The following is a 16,438-nucleotide window of genomic DNA, read 5'->3' as shown; positions in this document are numbered from 1 at the left end:
GTTGGATCTCTTTATTCGATGGGAAAAGCCCACAATGAGCAACTACATGTCCTAATTACATAATTACACTGCTGCAGATTAAAGGTATTCTCTTGCTGGAAAATTTTCGTGCACGTGCTCACCTTGGCATGCAGGGATTGCTTGTGCTAGTGCATAATGTCACCACCAGATGATGTCAAACCCCCATCCCCACATCTCATCCCCTATCTCCCACCACTCCCAGAAAAAAATTTGTGGAAGAAAGACTCACTCTGTGCTGGAGAGGTAAGATCTAATATAGGTATGAAAAGGGATTTGCTACACTTTCAGCTACCTAGTTTCAACTACTTTTCAAGGTCATCCAACCACCCACTTCCCCTTCCAAAATACATACACACAGACCACTGTGTGTAGGAAGTGTCTTAAGACTTTTGGCAGGTTAGCAATTAAGCCATGTAAAGATTCTTTTACAAAGTGTTTATTAACTTTTGCATGTACATTTCCACACAGAAAATAACTCTTTCCTTGTTATTGTTAGGTGTAGTTTTAATAACGTCCAGTTTAATTTTTAACTTATAACTAAAATCCACATCTGAATAATCTGTTTCTTTCTCCAGCCAGTAATTTCAGAAATAAAGAGAAGGTATGTTCTAGAATTCTAATACTTGTACGGTTTTTTTCCTGTAAAATACTGTTTTATGGCTTTAACTATTAGCTCTTTTCTTTGCTGCAGGTCTTCTAGGCGAGAGCATTTGGGGATTTTAATTCCTCTTATTTCCTCTATGATACTACCGTTAAAGCGTTTCACATCTTCCTGTATGTATTTGGGCAACTCGTCTGCTCCACATTCTTGTGGTATCTCTGTACAGAACTTTAAGTTGACAACTTCTGCAAACGAGTGTCCAAATGGAAATACAGCCTAATAAATACATTTTTCGTGTATCCCTTAATATAGTAAACATTCTCGATCCCATTGATTTTAGCCAGTACTCCAACACATGATCAATTTCAATTGCTGTTTACAGTAAATTACGATATTTTATATCCCTCCTTCGTAGGGATATCCCTCCACCCCATACAGCGTGTTTAAAGCCTTGTGTAAAGCTGTCCTATACATCTGCAGTAGCAACTTCCTTTCCCAACTGCAGCAGTTCTCTTCTCCATATTTTCTGTTTTCTTTTCTTTACTTCGATGTCCTCCATTTTCAGTTTCCTTTTCTGTACACATAACACATTAACTGTACCTAAATCTGTAAATTCTTTAATGGGGAATGATTTAAGTCTGTGTGACACGTTTACTCTTTTTCTTAGTACTTGTGGAATAATGTTGCTCATGTTAACCAGTCAAAATTCTCCAATATCTATATCGGGCAGTATTCTAGAGAACAGTATTCTAGAGTGAGAAAATTAAGTTTCTCCTGCTTTGACATAATATATCTTTATAATACTTGTATCGTCTTTATTGTAGACAGAGTTCAGAATCTCCACGTAGTTTATAGATACATACACTCATTTTCAGAAAAAAACAGAACGCCTTGAAATACTTGAGATAGGACATTCACACTCACAGGACATGTACATTAGTATGTTCTACAGAAATGATTAGCATTTGAACCATGTTGGCTCGTGAGTTCAAGGTCAATATCGAAATCGCGGCGCAGCACCACCTACTGGTAAAATGTGACGCCAGCTCTCATTGTCGCTATAAACAGAAGGTAATGGATCAGTGTGACACGAGCAGACGTGCAGGCACTGCAATGTGAGTGTGCAGAATGGTTCACGGTCCCCTGAGAAGATCAACATCTCATCCAAGTGGCACTGCAAGCCAGATTTGCGTCTTCCTCGACTCTGGCGCAACAGTGCAACACATTGTACACTATCAGAGGTGACAGTGCATCGACGTTTATTACGGCATGGGTTACGTGCTCGTCGTCCACTTTTCTGCCTACCTTTGACAAATGTGTAGAAACATGCTAGACGGCAGTGGTGTATGGAACGACATCACTGGGGACAGGAATGGTACAGAATTTTCTGACGAATCCGGTACTGTTTGTTTGAAAATGATGGCCACATTTTGGTTCGCCACAAACAGAGGGAGCGGTATCACAGTGACTGCATTCGCGCAAGACATTCAGCGCCAGCTCAAGGCCTTATGGTACGGGGTGCTACTGGGTACAACCACAAATCAGAGATGGTGCATGTCCAGGGCGCTGTGAGCAGTGTGACCTACGTGAATGACATCCTGCAACCCATAGCCATACCCTTTCCACTTAATACCCCAGACGCTATTTTTTAACAAAGCAATACACGACCACATGTTGCTGCATGAACACGTGTCTTCTCGGTGTGACAGGATGTCAAACTTTTGTTTTGGCCTGCGCAGATCACCAGACTTGTTACCAATCGAAAATGTAAGGGGTATTGTGAAACGACGGTGCACCAGTACCAACCACTATGGATGAATTTGGGAACCAGATGAATGCAGCATGGAGTTCTATACCACAGGACTCCATTCACGCCTTATACTCATCGATGTCATCACTTATGGAACATTTTATCTGGGCTCATTTCGGATCCTGTACGTAGTAGGCAACAACACACATGCTGAAGCGAGGTGACTGAAGTGTTAGTCATTTCTACAGCATATAGAGCTGTAAATGTCCTGTGAATATGAAGGTCCTATCTCTAATCGTTCAAGGTGTCCTGCTCCTTCTGATAATGAGTGTAATTAAAACTGTATGCAGACAAAATATAGCTGATAAGCTTTTCCCGATCTTGAGTATCTGGAAGAGTTACTTGTACACCTGTCAATTTTCGGGTCTTCTTGTTCCCCAGTACACAAACTGCAGAACGTTATTAAACACAACAGAAAGATTGTTCTGTACGTTATCCGTTAATTGACGCGACATGGAAGCACGTGGTACAGATAAAGTGGAGCACATTGTAAATACTGTCGTTGGTGTCTAATACACGTAAACACTGTCGCACAGTCGAATACACGATCCACTGTGTAGTAGCATACTGTAGCCTCCAGCCCGGTAATGCCATGCTGCTTAGCCAAGGAAGACCAAAAGTTTCTCGAAGTCGCATATCAGGACACTTTATAAAATCTGTAATGTGGTTACGAATATCTTACTCACTCCAGTATATGTGATTTGACACATAAATTTCTTAAATATCTTTACTTTACAGTTGGAGCTTAATCACGTTAGACAGTCTATTCCAACTATCTTATCGTTGTCCACAATCACATCGATATTTCGCTGGAGATCTTCTCCCATGCAGAATTCGCATATCTCTTTATTAAAAATTCCGCCGTAGTCTTGTGTTATGTTTAAATTCAGAAGGTAATACGCATAGTAGCCTACATTTAGCTGTTGCAGTATTCCAGGAACTTTACAGCGTATAACCACAGGATTTTTATATTTCTTCGAAACAGTTTGTAGAGCTTCTTTGCCGATTTTTCTCGTATCCGCCTTCCTATCAAACTGTCAATCCCATGTGGGAAAAAAGGCAGCTTCGCCTTGACGCCATGTTTCGCTGTAACGAAATTGGAAAATCTACTACGTAAATAATAAAATGGCTCTGAGCACTATGGGATTTAACATCTATGGTCATCAGTCCCCTAGAACTTAGAACTACTTAAACCTAACTAATCTAAGGACAGCACACAACACCCAGCCATCACGAGGGAAAGAAAATCCCTGACCCCGCCGGGAATCGAACACGGGAACCCGGGCGTGGGAAGCGAGAACACTACCGCACGACCACGAGATGCGGGCGTAAATAATAGTTAAATGAGCCACCCATCTCCTTCTTTCTAATTGTTGTTGATGGTCCACCCGATAACAAATTTTTAACCATCATACGCTATCGCAAAACAGTTCTGTAATAAATGATGACTAACTGAAACCCTCAGCTGCCGACAGGTGTTGTTGATATACTCACATTCCCAACTGTCAACAATTCAGTTGGGAATGTGAGTCTCACGGGAAGCGTGCATGGGATAAGTCCCTACAGTCGCACTATTCATCTGTGTCCTCGGTGGCTCAGATGGACAGAGCGTCTGCCATGTAAGCAGGAGATTCCGGGTTCGAGTCCCGGTCGGGGCACACGTTTTCAGCTGTCTACATCGAGGTATATCAACAACACCTGTCGGCAGCTGAGGGTTTCAGTTAGTCATAATTTATTCCAGGGAAAAGCTGCACGGTCAACAACAGTAGTCTGTTCTTTCGAGAACAGTTACTGTCTTCATATGTATGTAGTTAAAGGCTACCCAGCCATTGGCCTTCGTCTGTGCGAATGCGCACAGGTTGCCCAAACTCTTACGGGAATCGCCAAAGCGTGCGCGAGTAATGAGTGAATGGGCAAATGTCTACCTTGTACATTACATTTGCAGAATTGTGGACAGTTGGGAATGTGAGTCTTACGGGAAGCGTGCAGTCGCACTATTCATCTGTGTCCTCGGTGGCTCAGATGGACAGAGCGTCTGCCATGTAAGCAGGAGATCCCGGGTTCGAGTCCCGGTCGGGGCACACATTTCCAGCTGTCTACATCGAGGTATATCGACAACACCTGTCGGCAGCTGAGGGTTTCAGTTAGTCATAATTTATTCCAGGGAAAAGCTGCACGGTCAACAACAGTAGTCTGTTCTTTCGAGAACAGTTACTGTCTTCATATGTATGTAGTTAAAGGCTACCCAGCCATTGGCCTTCGTCTGTGCGAATGCGCACAGGTTGCCCAAACTCTTACGGGAATCGCCAAAGCGTGAGCGAGTAATGAGTGAATGGGCAAATGTCTACCTTGTACATTACATTTGCAGAATTGTGGACAGTTGGGAATGTGAGTCTTACGGGAAGCGCGCAGTCGCACTATTCATCTGTGTCCTCGGTGGCTCAGATGGACAGAGCGTCTGCCATGTAAGCAGGAGATCCCGGGTTCGAGTCCCGGTCGGGGCACACATTTCCAGCTGTCTACATCGAGGTATATCAACAACACCTGTCGGCAGCTGAGGGTTTCAGTTAGTCATCATTTATTCCAGGGAAAAGCTGCACGGTCAACAACAGTAATTTCTACTTTCGAGAACAGTTACCGTCTTCATATATATATATATATATATATATATATATATATATATATATATATATATATACACTCCTGGAAATTGAAATAAGAACACCGTGAATTCATTGTCCCAGGAAGGGGAAACTTTATTGACACATTCCTGGGGTCAGATACATCACATGATCACACTGACAGAACCACAGGCACATAGACACAGGCAACAGAGCATGCACAATGTCGGCACTAGTACAGTGTATATCCACCTTCCGCAGCAATGCAGGCTGCTATTCTCCCATGGAGACGATCGTAGAGATGCTGGATGTAGTCCTGTGGAACGGCTTGCCATGCCATATCCACCTGGCGCCTCAGTTGGACCAGCGTTCGTGCTGGACGTGCAGACCGCGTGAGACGACACTTCATCCAGTCCCAAACATGCTCAATGGGGGACAGATCCGGAGATCTTGCTGGCCAGGGTAGTTGACTTACACCTTCTAGAGAACGTTGGGTGGCACGGGATACATGCGGACGTGCATTGTCCTGTTGGAACAGCAAGTTCCCTTGCCGGTCTAGGAATGGTAGAACGATGGGTTCGATGACGGTTTGGATGTACCGTGCACTATTCAGTGTCCCCTCGACGATCACCAGTGGTGTACGGCCAGTGTAGGAGATCGCTCCCCACACCATGATGCCAGGTGTTGGCCCTGTGTGCCTCCGTCGTATGCAGTCCTGATTGTGGCGCTCACCTGCACGGCGCCAAACACGCATACGACCATCATTGGCACCAAGGCAGAGGCGACTCTCATCGCTGAAGACGACACGTCTCCATTCGTCCCTCCATTTACGCCTGTCGCGACACCACTGGAGGCGGGCTGCACGATGTCGGGGCGTGAGCGGCAGACGGCCTAACGGTGTGCGGGACCGTAGCCCAGCTTCATGGAGACGGTTGCGAATGGTCCTCGCCGGTACCCCAGGAGGGTGGCGCGGTCCCCTACGGCACTGCGTAGGATCCTACGGTCTTGGCGTGCATCCGTGCGTCGCTGCGGTCCGGTCCCAGGTCGACGGGCACGTGCACCTTCCGCCGACCACTGGCGACAACATCGATGTACTGTGGAGACCTCACGCCCCACGTGTTGAGCAATTCGGCGGTACGTCCACCCGGCCTCCCGCATGCCCACTATACACCCTCGCTCAAAGTCCGTCAACTGCACATACGGTTCACGTCCACGCTGTCGCGGCATGCTACCAGTGTTAAAGACTGCGAAGGAGCTCCGTATGCCACGGCAAACTGGCTGACACTGACGGCGGCGGTGCACAAATGCTGCGCAGCTAGCGCCATTCGACGGCCAACACCGCGGTTCCTGGTGTGTCCGCTGTGCCGTGCGTGTGATCATTGCTTGTACAGCCCTCTCGCAGTGTCCGGAGCAAGTATGGTGGGTCTGACACACCGGTGACAATGTGTCCTTTTTTCCATTTCCAGGAGTATATATATATATATATATATAGTTCTGTAATAGGTGTAAACGCATTTGGATTCTTCTTGCTAAGTAGTACAACATTTTCAGTACAATTTATGTTGCCGATGTCAGTAGCCAGATTATCCAGGTTCTGCTGTAATAATCACAAACCGAAGGGTTCGTCTGTTGGTCTCTTCTTCCTCTCTAATAGCTCTAATAGCTGAGGGATATTCAGCATTTTGGAGAATCTATGTTGACACTTTCAACTACCACAGACGAGTGATCAGTTGCGGCTCTCAGGCCTCGTTTATACAGGGTGTAAATTTTAAGTTGACAAACCAGAATAACTCGAAAAATAAGCTTCACACGAAAAAATGTGTAGAATCCAAAGTTGATTATTTTCGAGGGGGGCATCTGCTAGTGCTGAAGTTAGCCTGCCACCCCAGCCTTTTGAGAGTGGGGCGGGAGGCAACTTTAAAATTTCAAATGGTAACCCCCATTTTTTACTGCAGAGTCAGATTCTACTTTAAAAAAACTACGTACATTTTGTCTTAAACATTGGTTTTGATTCTTGATAGTTGGCGCTGTAATTCAAGAAAATCCATTTCTCATTTGTGCGTGGAAAATGGTTACGGATAAATAAAAACTACTTATTTACTTCATAAGTTGGATGTTTGGTTAGTGAGTTACCTAGTCATATGATCTGTTTGATAATTAATAGTTGTGTGGCCTCATGACCATGAAACAAACAAAACTTATCCGAGTCTGCGGAAAAAATTAATATTTGGGTCAACAGAGGTAAAACTCTAATTTCTCTCTCTCAAACCCCACCCTATGGGGACAGAGGGAGAGTTTTAGTTTTAGCGAATCAAAATGTACGAAGTTAATAAGTATAAATCTATTAGCTTCATGGGGGTTATCTATCATTTTATATAATCTTGGATGATAGGTTCAGCATCAGTCTAATCTGGATACTCACGGAGCACATAGTGAGCAAGAGGTTATGTTCACAGCACTCGTGGTTTCTGGTGGGCAGGTCACAAGCACATCCGCGAGGCCAAGAAACTCCAAAATATCCTCTGCCAAACACAGCTTCTATTTTTCTGCAGTTAGCTTGCCATTTTCGGGGCTCTTCGTTTTTGCGTTACTTTATCCCCCAAAATTTAGTTGAGAAATCTAAAAATTCATAAATTTGAAAATATAAATACTTTTACGAAATTCGAATACTTTTATGACAGCGCTTGTGGCGGGGGCGGGGGGCGATTGGCGGGTCTTGGAACCACACTTGTAGACGACGGCGTTACGAAAGACAGAGCACTGGCTCAACTGAATAAAGACGTGGTAAGAAAATCGATGTGCTGTATATAGTAAAGCTAAATGTAGAGTCGAAATTGAAGTTCATTCTTGAATCTGAGTTAACTATCAAATAAATTCGTATTTGGATAGGTCCCGTCTTGAACAAACACCTTCTTCTGTTTCCAGAATAAGATTTTCACTCTGCAGCGGAATGTGCGCTGATGTGAAACTTCCTGCCAGATTAAAACTGTGCAATATTGAGACTCGAACTCGGGACGTTTGAAATTCGCGGGCAAGTGCTCTACCAACTATTCTTCTTCTTTAAAAAAAAAAAAAAAAAAAAAAAAAGATCTTATTTTGCTCGTTGCATCTGCTCGGGGCGGGCGTCGTAAGACATCCGTTAAAGTTCGTTATTGATCGATTAACTCAGTTTTTTTTTTATTACAAAGGGCAGCTAACCCTCTGACCGAACACGCTGAGCTACTGTGCCGGCAGAGGCGAACAAAGGCAGCGTTTCTCTGGCAGGCAAGCACGTTACCTAGGAGCTAGCGAACAGGTGTATGAACTGTGCTAACCAAGCACGACTCACGACCCGTCCCCACAGCTTTAATTCCTCCAGGACCTTGTCTTCTACCTTCCGAACTTCAGTGCTGGAATTATAGCTGTGGGGACGGGCCGTGAGTCGTGCTTTGGTAGCTCAGTTGGTGCCGGCACGGTAGCTCAGCGTGTTCGGTCAGAGAGCAAGCTGCTCTCTGTAATAAAAAAAACTGAGGGAATGGATCAAAAGCGAACTTCAAGGGATGTCATGTGACGTCCGCTACGACCAAACACAACGAACGATAAGGAACAAACGCTAAAAAAATAAATAAGTAAAAATAAAAAGTTGGTAGAGCACTTGCCCGCCAAAGGCAAAGGTCCCGAGTTCGAGTCTCGCTTTTGCACACAGTTTTTCTTTCTGTTATTTTCCACCCCGACGAGTTTCGCTGAAAGTAGAGCACCTTTTATTTGTTTTCTTTTTAGTCGAGATACGTTTCGCTGAAGTTACAATATGGTCAGGCATCTTCTCTGGACAGACATGTTTCGCCGAAGTTACAGTTCGATCACAGTGTGTGTTAAGAACAAAACCAATTAAGGATGCATTGAATACGCTTTAATTTCCGCGAAACTTATCTGAATAGAACCAAAGAAAAAATTGTGTTTGCTCAAGATCGAATCTATGGAAATACTTATCTAAATGTAGAGGTCAAATAGATATTTAATGCCGGCTGCTGTCGACAAAGAGTCCAGTGCGTTTTGTAGCGCACCATTTAGATCGGTGCACAAGTTCTAGTTTCATGTTTTCATGAAGCATCTCGTGACACGCAGAGACACTGTTGTTCGGCGTGGCGGGCAGAGCTGTTGAGTTGCGGCGGACGGCAGAGGCTTTGTCGACTGTTCAGATGCAGTCGCCACGTGACGCTCGCGTGCGGTGCCCTGTGTCTGCTGCACTGCGCCGCTCCGCGCCGGCGGCGGCGTTCGCCAGGCGCAGTGGCTCGCTGGCCGCCGCTAGCAGTGTTGCGCTGCCACAGAAGGCCGCAACACGCGCCAGCCAGACGCGACGCCCCCTGTGTCGAGTCGCGCCTCGGCCGCCGCAGTACGAATCCGGCCGTGTCGAACCGACCTTGTTTATGGCGGGAGCGGGGCCGCGGCCGCTGGCATAAAGCAGGCCGTGACACCGGCTTTTAGCTAAACCGTCACACAGCCGCTAATGGCGCCGCCCTTGCCAGCGGGCGCGCCGCCAGCCCGGCCCGGCCGCCCATAATGTCTGACCCGCCCCTTCCCTACCCTCCCCTGTCCGTTCTTCCAGTCTCCTCACCCCGTCCTCTTTCCTCTCCTCTCCACCCCTATCCCATCACACCACACTCACACCCCGCTCCCCCCGGGCCCTCTCCCGTCTCGCCCTCGTCCTCGCGTCTTCTGATAAAACACAGCCAAAATCTTTGATTGGTGCCCCGTGCCGTCGCCTGCGCTCGAGTTCGATAAAGTTGCCCCCGTTGCCATCGGCGCGATAACGATAAGGGGGCCAGGGCTGCCGTTACTTACCGGAGAGTGGGTCTCGTGACAACCCCTCCGCCCCCCCCCCCCCCCGCCCACCACTTCACCCAACCCTCTCTCGAGCCATTTGGGAGCAGTGACGATAAAAGCGCTCACCGTTCTGCAGAACCGATCCGCGGATAGCATATATGCAGCACCCGCTCTCCGAGGAGTTCCCTGCATCTTTCATCACAGGAGTCCGCAGAGTGTTGAGTTCTGCTTACACGTCAACGACAAGTAGAGTTGTCGAAAAAGTACACAGAAGGTGAGCGGGTAATCCTAATCTGATGTCTCGTGTGGAGTCGAAGAAATAATCTGGCGCTGTGCCACAGAATCACCATGAGCCAATGCTGATTCCTGGTTATGATCTGCTAGGCAACATCACTGCTACTTTCACCGGTCAACCACAAAGGCCCCTCGCTATGAACACGCCTACCGTTCCTTAAGGCCGTCCACGGATCTGCCGGGTGAAAGTGCACCCACTCACGGAGATGCAGTCAGAGCTGTACCTACCGTATGACAGCGAAACGTGGTAAATACACTAAAGCTGTAATGCGGAACCGATGTACGTTGGAAAAAATGATTCAAATTTTGTCGAGCAGGTACAAAATAGGCGCTGTACAGCGTCTTGTCTCCGGTGCACATATTGAACAAATTGTGTAAGCGGTGGTTAATAATAAAATCAATATTATGCCTTTTTCATTTGTTTGAGCTTTTCTGCCCACGTCCCGTTCGTAATCCATTACATATGGAAACATTTCTACACGTCTTTCTCGCATTCACAGTGCCAGATTTGCACCTTGTGACCAAAATTGGAACTAACTTTTTCCATCGTAAATAACAAGTTTGAATATCTACGAAGTTTCGCTGCTATACGATAATGACAGGCTACACTAGACCTCTGAGAGTAGCTGCATTAATTACAAGCACCTGGTACAACCATTCAACGCGAGTCATTTGTTCTCCAAATATCAACAACATCTATTCTTGGCGAGGATGGCAAGAGAAGTAAGCATTCCGTCATCTTAAGTTGCATTTGCACAGGCCGTATTTCACGGGAATTCAAGGTCGCAAAAGTGTTGTCATCGAAAATGCTTCATTATGGCTGCAATACACGGCAATAATTTCATATTGTTGGACGATATTGATGGAACAGGCTGTTGCAGGTAGTGGTCGAAGCATTGCCGGGGTTTTGTCCTCCAGCACTGGAGAATATTTTGTGTGGATGGGCCGTATCCACCTGTGTCCTTGTCTATAAATGCTTCTCTCTCACTCTCAAACTAGCGTCTCTTTCCTAATCGACAGCCTTGTTGTGCTAATTCTTTCAGTATGAGCCCTGAAACAGTATTATTTGGATTGAGTTTGGAAATTGGAACATGTAAGGGGCAGCTACAATTAAACTTTCGCTTCTTAGGAAGGCCCCCATGACAAACAAGTGATCGCAGGATAATGAAACTCTGTGGAAAAATTTGTAAGGACACACAGAAGAGAAATAACGAATAAACCACTGAAAGAAACACATGTTAATCTGCACTAGAGAGGGTTAAATTTTTTTAAAATTGTGTACCACGTTTACGTTCCAGCTTAGAAATGTTCCTCAGTGTGATGACCACTTGCATCCACGACAGCCTGGAACTGAACTAGAGATAGCTCTATTGCTGCCTGAAACAACGGCGGACAATGGAATGTTCAGCTACCGTAACACAGCTCGTGCAAGGATTGAAGATCGCATTTTACGTCCTCATTCTCAGCTATGACAACAGCAACTTCAATAGTTTTTAGTGCCAATTGATTCGAATTTTCGAATCATGTTCTTCAGGCATGGTGCGGAAAGAGGATCTCTCAGGATTTGTCTAATGCGTCGACACTCGCACAGAGAAGCAGCACTTTTGCTGTTGTTTTGATGCATCAGCTGTACAAGTAAAGCCCTGTTCAGCTTGTCCAGACGCATGTTGTCTGTCTCTCTGCAGCTGATGCAAGCCGATGCCTGTGTTTCAAACTTACTGTACCAGAACCGGGGCGTAGCAGTAAGTCATACCACTAACAAGGGAACTTTCGAATACGACATGTCAAAACCTGTCTTTATTTTACACACGAAGAATCCACCGAAAGAAAAACAACGTCCGAATTTTAGTTGCTAAGACACACTGCAAGTATCTTTTTTTTTTTTTTTAATTTTGAACTTTGCCAAATTCCTACCTCGCCAGGCAGCTCAAGAAGTGCACACCCTTGTTGTAGCTGTAGCGTACAGCACATGCGCAACACGGAGAGCACATATCCTTGACTGGCGGCAAAACGGTATACAGACAAAACGCCACAAAGCGTTCGTAATTTGTAAACCGAAATGATACTTTGTCTGACGCAATTGTTCACAGCTACTAGTCACTTGAATTTGCAACTCTTTCAATACCTGCAATAATCGGTAGTTTTTCTTTGCGGTATGACTAAGTGTTAACAATGGCGGTGAAACTGAATTATTATTATTATTTGTGATTCTTTGCAAATGCTTGCTAATAGCATCTGTCTTTTTGCAGGTTGCATAACTTCAGAGTAATGTTGAATCCATTTAATGTTTACAATCTTGCAACGATAAAACAACAAACACATGGTATGCAATCGAAATCTTATATGTCACCTGAAGACCTATACTGTGTTATTTTTTAGTTACTTTCCTGGACATTCATTGCAATGATTTCGACATTTTGTTAGAAATTTTTGAAGTATTAGAAGAAACGGTAATTAACTCAGACAGTTCCATGAATTGTGGATCTAACGATGATTGTTGTGCTAATTAAAGTCCAGAACAAAAATAGAGTACCTTCCAAGCTCAAAGAAAACAAGTACGGTAACAGCTCTCAGTGCCAAAAGAATAGGCTGTAAAGTTTTAGGTTCAACGAAGGAGGAAAAATGGTGAAATTTAATCTGTGTACAAAGATGGTTTCTTTTAATAAAATCTGAATATGAACTGTGTAAATGGAAGAAAGATTTAGATGAAGTACGAAACATGCATCAAAAAGAAACTCGCAAAATAGTGGAAGAAAAGCTGTTCAAAGGGTTAGAGCTGCTCGTGACAGTCAGTGCACTATTACTGAGGGAGAGCTATGGGACTGAGCACGGTGAATTGCAAGAGAGATAAACATTGCTGATTTCTTCTTCTTCGACTCCGTTTAACAGTTTCTGGAAATTATATGTAGTCGCAAAATTACGAAATTTACCTTAAGTACATGAGTAGAGGAGATTTCGTTAATAGGCAATACTACAGAGAAATTTGTAGCTGACGTGAAGACGAAACTTTTTGCTATCCTGAAATCCGTCAAGTTTCGTGCAAACCTCACTTTATCATTTTGAGCGAAAGATAATAGAATCGCTTGTGCAGTCGATGAATGCTGTGACACGTTCCTATAAAACAATGCTAGTGATATGTATCAGTGTGTTGCTGTTTATGAAATTTTATCCCTGTCTTCAGGAACAACAAGGCAAATTAGCAGCAAAAATGTTAAACAAAGGACTGTTTACTTGCAACAATCTTGTAATCGACGAAGAAAAATCTGGAAAAATGGTAAGAGAATAGTTTTAAGTCTTACATCCGAAACGTCTTCTTGCCATTCGCAGAAAACAATTCATTGCTTTCGTTCAATTCTTGGCCTGGACATTCCACCACCGCCTGCAGGTGAACGACACAAAGACTATTAACATATTTCAGATTCCACCTAGAACTGATAGTGTGACTCACCCTCTCTAAGCGTTTTTCGGATAATTGGTGGGCAATATAATTTCCGATAGCATTTTGTGATTTCAGGTTTATCAGCGTAACAGTATTGTTAAATTTCGGTCATTTCTGCACTGTCAGTTTGTATCATCACATTTTACGAATTTGATCAAGTATGCCTGGTACATAGCACTACATCTTGCACAATGGCCACGATCATTTCTTAGTCCAGTCCATCCCTGTCTAAATAATACTAGTAAATACCATGAAGTTAACTGCATGCGTTAATTTTACTTAGCCTTTTCCTGACGACTATCGGGAATAAAAAGGAATTATTTCATTCTTTGGAAAATACAAATCATTCAAAATTAACAGAGGTAATGTGCTACAGAAATTGTTACAAAATATTTAATTTCAACAAGTTACAGTCCAGATTGGTCGAAGTCGTCTCTATGTAACATTATACACTGTCTTTATTTTATTTCGTCTGCTTCTTATTCGTGTAATAATTACTTCTGCAACAATTTAAGTGTCCATATGAACCGAAATTTTTTCAATAAATTAATGATACAAGACGTTTTTGGTATGGTTAAGTGCTTAAATTTCACTTCTGTTCCTTTTCAACTTCCTCTTGCCAAGGCTACGTCTGCTCATTTGCCGATTCGAGCGCCAGACAGGAAGGGCTGTATAAACCGCTGTTGTAAGCGGTTCTTCGTGCGGCAAAACTGACTAATTTTAACATTTGCATTACTTATTGCACGCCCCTCGTATAACCACACTGGCGACCACCTTCCAGTTTTTGGCTGCTCGTGACTCATACAGAAGTTTTATGTACCTCCAAAGTGCACTTCTTACCGACGTGCCCCTTGTTACCAGAAGTTCGCAATTCTTTACTAGCGGGACTGAAGGATGCGTGTCAAGTTTTTGGGACACATGATCTTGGAACAAGGAATAGAATTTGATCTGGAGAAGAATGAAACAATTGTTAAACTTCCTTCCCCAAACACTAGAAAAAGACTGTGAAGCTTTCTTGGCGAAAATTGAAGCAGTAGGGATCCAAGCCTACGTAGGTTGACACGAAAGAACACACCTTGGGCGTGGACGAGACGGCAGAGGTAGAATTCCAACCCTTAAAGTCAACACTGATTGATGCACCGGTTCTGGCCCATCCCAGTCCCAAGATTTCTTCATAACCACAGACTCGGCAAGAGCAGGGCTAGGTGCGGAGATCTTTCAAGTATATAAGGAGGGTGGTAGAATGGTTAGGAAAACAATAGCATTTGGCAGTAGGGTGCTACTTAGGAGTGAACGGAACTATCCCATGACAGAACTGGAGGCATTGGCAGCAGTGTGGGCCTTCCAGAAACTTCGTTGTTTTCTGTTGTGAAGAAAAATAGGAATCTATACCAACTATAAAGAATTACAGTTTCTACGTATGAAAAAGCTAAGAGATGATCGTCTTAACAGATGCTCTTATATCTTCAGGAGTTTAATATTTCAGCAACATACATACCTCGTTCGGTGAATGTTGTGGCAGACATTACCACGGTCTCCAATCGGGTTGACCTAAGATATGAATGAAATGCTGAAGAAAATCACTACAATCTATTTTACAGAAACTGCTGGTGAGAACAGCATAGTCCCGTCACTAAAGGACTTACCAGGAAGGCAAAATAAATACGTAGTACTACTACCCATCAAGAATAGACGGAAGGGCAAGAGCCAAGCGAATATCAGGCAGTAATACTTGCTGAGAAAAGGGATATTGTTCTACAGAATGAACACAGACGAGTCGTTGTGGCTGATCTGCCTTCCAGAAGAATTTATTTACCACACGATACGATACATTCATTTGAGCTACGCTAATTTGTGGACCAAGAAAATTAAAGACATTATGTCATTTTAAGAATATGGGACAGAGGATCACAAAAGTGTTGGCTAATTGTACAGTCTGCCAGAAGGATAAACCCTCGCCAAAAGGTGTGCAGGCACCTATGTTTCCGATTATTCCGAAGAAATTAACGAAACTCGCGGCCTGCGACCTTCTAGGGCCCCTCCCCAGATCAAAACAAGATTTTCGATTTTTATATAGAATTAACTTAAAAATACGTGGTATTCACGCCTCTGTGCAAAGCAACAGAAGTAACTGTTTCAAAGACACTCGAGAGCGATTTCTTGACTCATGTGGATCATGTGGGAAAGGTTATCTCGGATAATGGTCCACAGTCTCGATCGCAGTGATGAGTGGAAACTTAAATATCTTCAACATTTAGCGGCCCTGTAAGCAACTGTGTGAATATTAATATTAATTTTAATAATTAACAGCCTCAGTTGCACTGTTTGCCTAGAATTTACCTAGGTTTCAGTCGGGATAACCCAACCTTCTTCAGACTAATAGAATAACAGTACAGCACTCGTGGCTGCCGCATCGCGGTCGCGAAGTGGGGCCGAGGCAGTTGCAGATAAGTTTTATAGTCTGACGATAATTTATGGATTTGTAGTTTTATCTTGACGATGTTCACTATGGAAAGACGGTTGTTACTGTTATTCTGAAGAAGGTTGGTTTATCCCGACTGAAACCTAGGTACATTTTAGGCAACCAGTGGTTGGCTCTGAGCACTATGGGACTTAACATCTCAGGTCATCAGTCCCCTAGAACTTAGAACTACTTAAACCTAACTAACCTAAGGACATCACACACATCCATTCCCGAGGCAGGATTCGAACCTGCGACCGTAGCGGTCGCGCGGTTCCAGACTGAAGCGCCTAGAACCGCTCGGCCACCACCGGCCGGCGGCAAACAGTGCAACTGAGGCTGTTAATTATTAAAATTAAAATGAGTGGAAACGTTAAACAGCATAGGA

General features: G+C 44.2%; 3 non-coding genes across 3 annotated transcripts; all 3 read left to right on the top strand.

The window, feature by feature from the left end:
• Positions 1 to 4,016: 4,016 nt before the first annotated feature.
• Positions 4,017 to 4,090, top strand: Trnat-ugu. The gene has a single exon. It is a non-coding gene; the product is annotated as a tRNA-Thr (tRNA).
• A 349-nt stretch (positions 4,091 to 4,439) lies between these two features.
• Positions 4,440 to 4,513, top strand: Trnat-ugu. Its single transcript has one exon. It is a non-coding gene; the product is annotated as a tRNA-Thr (tRNA).
• Positions 4,514 to 4,862: 349 nt separating this feature from the next.
• Positions 4,863 to 4,936, top strand: Trnat-ugu. The gene has a single exon. It is a non-coding gene; the product is annotated as a tRNA-Thr (tRNA).
• Positions 4,937 to 16,438: the final 11,502 nt, after the last annotated feature.

This window comes from Schistocerca americana, chromosome 4 (genome assembly GCF_021461395.2).
Source record: "Schistocerca americana isolate TAMUIC-IGC-003095 chromosome 4, iqSchAmer2.1, whole genome shotgun sequence".
Lineage (NCBI taxonomy): Eukaryota > Metazoa > Arthropoda > Insecta > Orthoptera > Acrididae > Schistocerca > Schistocerca americana.
The sequence above is the reverse complement of the archived record's forward strand: the minus strand, read 5'-3'. Positions and strand labels throughout refer to the sequence as shown.